Source organism: Ursus maritimus, unplaced genomic scaffold (assembly GCF_017311325.1).
Source record: "Ursus maritimus isolate PB19 unplaced genomic scaffold, ASM1731132v1 scaffold_24, whole genome shotgun sequence".
NCBI lineage: Eukaryota > Metazoa > Chordata > Mammalia > Carnivora > Ursidae > Ursus > Ursus maritimus.
Window position 1 is genome coordinate 19,078,972 of NW_024424897.1, and position 5,815 is coordinate 19,084,786.

At 48.6% G+C, this 5,815-nt stretch overlaps 1 long non-coding RNA gene and 3 other non-coding genes across 4 annotated transcripts in view; 2 read left to right on the forward strand and 2 right to left on the reverse strand.

Moving 5' to 3' along the window:
* LOC121105096 overlaps window positions 1–113 on the forward strand; it is a 200-nt gene extending 87 nt beyond the window's left edge. The window contains exon 1 of the small nuclear RNA XR_005837528.1: window positions 1–113. This exon is cut by the window's left edge and continues 87 nt beyond it. This is a non-coding gene — a small nuclear RNA (U2 spliceosomal RNA).
* Window positions 114–2,206: 2,093 nt separating this feature from the next.
* On the reverse strand, window positions 2,207–4,224 carry LOC121104985. Its single transcript, XR_005837373.1, has 2 exons — window positions 4,067–4,224; window positions 2,207–2,540 (listed from the first exon to the last, which is right to left on the reverse strand). It is a non-coding gene; the product is annotated as an uncharacterized LOC121104985 (long non-coding RNA).
* Window positions 4,225–4,522: 298 nt separating this feature from the next.
* On the forward strand, window positions 4,523–4,713 carry LOC121105091. The gene has a single exon (XR_005837522.1). It is a non-coding gene; the product is annotated as a U2 spliceosomal RNA (small nuclear RNA).
* An 861-nt stretch (window positions 4,714–5,574) lies between these two features.
* On the reverse strand, window positions 5,575–5,765 carry LOC121105094. The gene has a single exon (XR_005837526.1). It is a non-coding gene; the product is annotated as a U2 spliceosomal RNA (small nuclear RNA).
* Between the last annotated feature and the right edge of the window lie 50 nt (window positions 5,766–5,815).

Here is a 5,815-nt window from a genome sequence, read left to right on the forward strand (position 1 = left end):
GAGGACAATATATTAAATGGATTTTTGGAGTTAGGAGATGGAATAGGAGCTTGCTCCGTCCACTCCACGCATCGACCTGGTATTGCAGTACTTCCAGGAACGGTGCACTTCCCACCTCATTTACCCGGTAACGAAAGTCAGACTCTTTTTTTTCTTGCCATTTCCGTCGGCTGGTTTGGGTTTTTTTTTGTCTTTTTTTTTTTTTTTTAATTCTTTGGGTGTCATGCTGGGTAGTTGTGGGTTCTAAAGATGCCAAGAGTTGCGTCTTGATGCGTGATGGTGTTTTCTTGTTGTCCGTTGTAGGAAATCTTAAGTGTCAGGAGTGGTGTGGGTTCGTTTCTTCAGCTTCTCCAGCTATTTTGGGTTGTCTTCTCGGTGTTCTGTGTTTTTTCCACCCCCCCCCCCCTCTCACCCCCATGGCCGATTTTTTCTTTCTGCACCCCTTGGGCTGGGATTGGTCCACGTTGTTCCTTTCGGGGCCCCCCGCTTGGTTTTAACACACTCACTGCGTCCCCTTGCTCCCGCCATGTGTCCAGTCGCAGGTTATTCCCTTGAATGTTTAGCTCCTGGCCGTGTGTGTGTGTGTGTGTGTGTGTGTGTGTGTGTCTCCCTCTCTCCTTCCCCGACATAACACGTGGTTCCCAGTGATCTCAACAACAGCCTCACTGCCGATGTGTGTGTGTGGAACACCAGGCCTCTCAGTTCCCCACCTCGGCTAGGCTGACTCTGCCGAAGGCACTCACTCCCCTGGTCCGACCCTAGATCTTGTCACTACCAATTGCTATAACCTCGTCCCCATCGCAGTCGCCAGTCACCTTCCCCCCCCCCTTTGCCCTTTGGTACCGCCTACCACTTACCACTGTCCCTTCACCCCCAGCCCCCCCCCATGTCCTCGCGTCCCTGGTGACCGAGATCGATTTCCCTGCATATACCCTCCGCTCCCTTGCCACGTCCTTGGTGCCACCTGTGCCGCTGAAAGTAGTTGGGAAAAAGCATACCAACTAGGCTCATCTGGCTCCCCTCAGCTCTTGGTATGCCAGGGAAAACTAGACATCCTCAACATCTGCTACCGGGCATCCAAGAGGCCCTTACACGAGAGGTAAAAGTAAAGCATAGTGGGAAACGGCTTTATGAAAAATAACCAGAAGAATTTAAAGATACCACAACCACATTTTAAATAACTTGATACTTTAAGGTTCTCTTGGGACATGCTCCAGATGCCCGGAACTGCTCATTGGCTGTCATACCGGGCCTGTGGGGGGGGTACTGCTTCCAGACCTCAAATCCATACCCAACAGGTTCTGGCTTGCCACTACTACTGGTTCTTCCTGCACTTGCATTGTCAGAACAGTTGAAGAAATTTTTTGTGACCCTGGTTGAATTGCAAATTCTGGCATTGGAGGAAATTCATCTAGGATATTGTGATTTGGAGGCATGCGGTCGGAGCTGTCCCTCTCGTAATCCCGTTCAGCATCCTCTTTAGAGGCCAGTCCTTTGCTTTCCTCTTCTGATTCCTCTGACGGTACTATAACGATTGGTCTCATGGAGACGGGCTCCTCTGTCCGGGTTCTTTCCTTTTGTCATTAGGGGTGTGGAAAGATGAATGAAAATTTCCGAAACCTCAGTCGCTTTCAACAAAAGCAAAATTGAGCCTGCAGAGATGGTGTCTCCCATCTATCTGCTTGTCTGTCTGCGGGAAATAGGAATGGGTACTTTTTTATTGCAACAAGGCAAGGAGAAAACGGGAGGACGGTGGGTGCCACGGCGACGACTTGTTCCATGACCGCGGCATCACCCCTCTAAGGGATTCCTTCATTCCTCCATTTCCTGATCCTTGTAGACTTTCTCGGCCTAGCTGCGGATGGAGGAATAAATGCAGGCAGGCAGGCCGGCAGGCAGGCAAGAATATGCCTAGAATGATCAAATAGCAAATCGTGTCGAGATACAGGGAAAAGATCGCCAAGACCCCGCGATGGTACCAGTCTTCGGTTTTGAGAGAGAAGAGCAGCGGCCGAAGCTGGCCCGCCACTCACAGCTAGGCCGTGGTGGTCTCTGGTTGGACATACACAGTTTCACACAACAGTGGCAACCTTAAAATAACCAGTCATTTTACTAGCAAAATGAGTCTGTTCGGGGATGGCAGAGGAATCGCAGTTAGGGACATGCAAGCTCCGGGGAGCCACAGCCAAGTCCGAAGAGGCGAGGGGAAGGTTGGCTATTTTATTTTATTTATTGGAAGGTCAGCTTCTGTTTAGGTTTTAGGAGGAAATTGGGGAGGGAGGCTTGCTTTGAACAAAAGTTCACTGGAGAACAAGAGTTTGCGGTTGTGGCAGTTTCTCATTAACCTAAGTGCAAGCGGTGGCTTAGTGCCTTGTTGCTGGGGCAATGCGGGGGGGGGGGGGGNNCGGACTCTATCCTTTCTCTTACAGGCAGATGAACTACTATGTGAAAAGGTTCTCCCTTGTCAGAATAATTTTTATTTTCCTTCTCTGGAATCGTGATGCATGAAGACAGACGTGAGAGCACTCCGTACTCGCGTCCTAACGGGGACAGAAAAAGAAGAATGTTGTCCGAACGACAAAATGGACCGAACGCCCCCCCCCCCATCCTGGCCAATACGAATAACTGCTACTACTTTACCAATTTGCAGCTTTGGCCCCGCTCTATTTTTCCTTTCTTCTGGGTCAGATTTATTCAGCTACCCAATCACTGAATTACCCTGACTTCCCGAAAGCATCTGTAGGGCGGGGGAATCTTTTTCCTTCTCCCCTTTGAGATTCTTGGGGTGGGGGTGGGGGATGGCTGGGGCTTTATAACAAGAGACAGACTCACAAGAGAAAAACAAACAAGTTTATTAGTGTGTATAGCTCATATATACACGGGAGAAACTCGGGGATGAGTAACTCAGTGGGGTGGCTAGAACTCGGACTTACATAGCCCCTTAACACAAAACGAACAGAAGAAAAAGAAAAAGGACATAGATAGATAGGTAGATAGATAGATAAATTAATTTTCAGAGAAGTGACAAGACAAAGTAAAAGGGCTTTGAGTTTCTAGGGTGGCAAACTGTGGGAAGGTAAATATAGGGGGGAATAGTGGAAGGTAAGGGCCGGCCAGTAAAGTCTGTTAGGTAGAGTCCTCTGGTGCCAGTCTCTGGGCCGATAAGGATCTAGCGTTGTCGGTGATTAACTTCTGTGCACATTTACGTCCTGCTCTGAGGCAAATCGGTTCTTCCTTCTGCTTGAGCTCAAAAATAATCCTTATGCCAAAGTGGCATACTGGGGGGTGGGCTAGCAAATGCTGCTGCTGCCCTTTACATCCCATTCAAAGGCAGGCCTCGCTTGCTTAAACTCTTCCCACAAACCCACATCCTATACCTAATAAGCCATTCCTGACACCCTCGCCGTGAAGCGCGTCCCCCCTCAACTTTCGCAACAAGCGACAACCCAATTCGTCTCGTTAACGGGTGTGTTCCTGCTGGTCTTTGTTTTTTTTTAAAGATTTTATTTATTTATTCGACAGAGATAGTGACAGCCAGCGAGAGAGGGAACCAAGCAGGGGGAGTGGGAGAGGAAGAAGCAGGCTCCCAGCGGAGGAGCCTGATGTGGGGTTCGATCCCATAACACCGGGATCACGCCCTGAGCCGAAGGCAGACGCCCAACCGCTGTGCCACCCAGGCGCCCCTCCTGTTGGTCTTTGGCTGGGTGGTGTTGACAAGTTACTCGAAGGACCCTATGGTAACTGCAACAGGGGATGAGTTTTGTTCTAAGAAGCAAAGTTTTCTCTTTTTTTCGTTGGGAGACCTGCAGAAGTGAAGACCACAAGCCACGAAATAACCGGTATTCACAAATAGAACTGCTCAAAAGAGCAACTTAAAAAGGGGAGGGGAGAGAGAGAGGGAGGGAGGAGGCTGATCTCATCTCTCAACGCCTAGGGCAGGACAGGTTCGTAAAAGAGAGGGGTGGATAGATACGTGTCTGCATCTGCGTGGATGTGCGTATATACAGGACACAACAGATGATGATGGTAGGTGGTGGGTGCTCACGGTAGCAACCTTTCAACGTACCTGTACGTTAGAAAAGATGTTTAAAGAGAAGAGAGGAGAAATGCCGCCAAGAAAAAACCTCATACAGCTCTCTGCGTCTTTCTCGTTTGGGGCTTTCTCCAAGGAAACGAGGCTGAACGAGCTCTCCCGCTGCGGCGGCTACCCGCGCGTTTCCGTTCCAAGGCGGGAGGGCGGGCGGGGAGGGCAGGAAACCAGGAAACGGCGCGCGTCTGGGCGGGACATGCAAATCTAAAATGGCTGCTTCTCCCGGGAACGATGGGAGTCAAACAATAAAAAGCGTGAAAGCCCCAAACAAGTTAATGATCTGACAAACTACGTATGTCTTGTGAGTTGTGACAAAGACATACTGTCAAACTTAGGGGAAGAGGGTCGGCTTTCGTTTGAGGGTGACTTTTCTCACCGTGATCAAAAGATGTGTGAGAGGCAGGGTGCCGTAGGCGCTGGGAGGTGTTGGTTATCGCTTCTCGGCCTTTTGGCTAAGATCAAGTGTAGTATCTGTTCTTATCAGTTTAATATCTGATACGTCCTCTATCCGAGGACAATATATTAAATGGATTTTTGGAGCTAGGAGATGGAATAGGAGCTTGCTCCGTCCACTCCACGCATCGACCTGGTATTGCAGTACTTCCAGGAACGGTGCACCCCCTCTCGGGGGCAAACTATTCACTGTTCAAAATGAGGTTCTATCACCCCGGCCTTCGTGGCACATGGTGTTTTCCTTCTTTGTTTTTGCGGTCGTAGAGAATTACTATATTTGTTTTTCCAATAACGTTTGTAATTATCGAGCCTTCACGTAGCGGCAAAAGAGACAGTAAAGTTTTTCTGCTACATCTCTCAAGAGCAGCTACGCGAAGTACCTCTTGCTGGGGAAAAGGGGTGTACGTTAAATATTCCTGGAGACAAAATATTGAGGAAACTTTATTCCCCCCACAATGTATCTGTCTTCCACGTGAGGGAAGATTCACAACGCCCAATACAGGCAGGAATGTGTACCGGCATGCAAGTACGTACCAAAAACGGGAAGAAAAATTGGGCAGCCTCGGAGGTTCTGAACAGTATTAAGGATTGAAAAATGTTCTCGCTGCCAAAATACCACAAAAAGGTCGGGAAAATTTTTTTCAGTACCCGAAGTTGCTAGAAATTACATTGGCAAGGAGGAAAGATAGCTGCAGCACGTTGGAAGCCACTTCCTACCATATGAAACTTAACGCCATTTACCAACGACTGCCTTGTTCAGATTCTCAAAACCAAAAACGAGGCCTAGTTCTTTTCCGTCGGAACTTACTACACATACACCACATTTCCCCAATTTATTATTCATAGGATCAAGGTCAAACTTACATCTCTGCCCTTGTTCGCTTAACTGTGCAAGAGAACTGATGCTTTATGAGAAAAAAACCATCAAAAAATATGTTCTCGACACATGAAACAAAGAAGGAAAACACCATGTGACACGAACGCCGGGGTGACAGAACCTCATTTTGAACAGTGAATAGTTTCCCCCCGAGAGGGGGTGCACCGTTCCTGGAAGTACTGCAATACCAGGTCGATGCGTGGAGTGGACAGAGCAAGCTCCTATTCCATCTCCTAGCTCCAAAAATCCATTTAATATATTGTCCTCGGATAGAGGACGTATCAGATATTAAACTGATAAGAACAGATACTACACTTGATCTTAGCCAAAAGGCCGAGAAGCGATAACCAGCACCTCCCAGCGCCTACGGCACCCTGCCTCTCACACATCTTTTG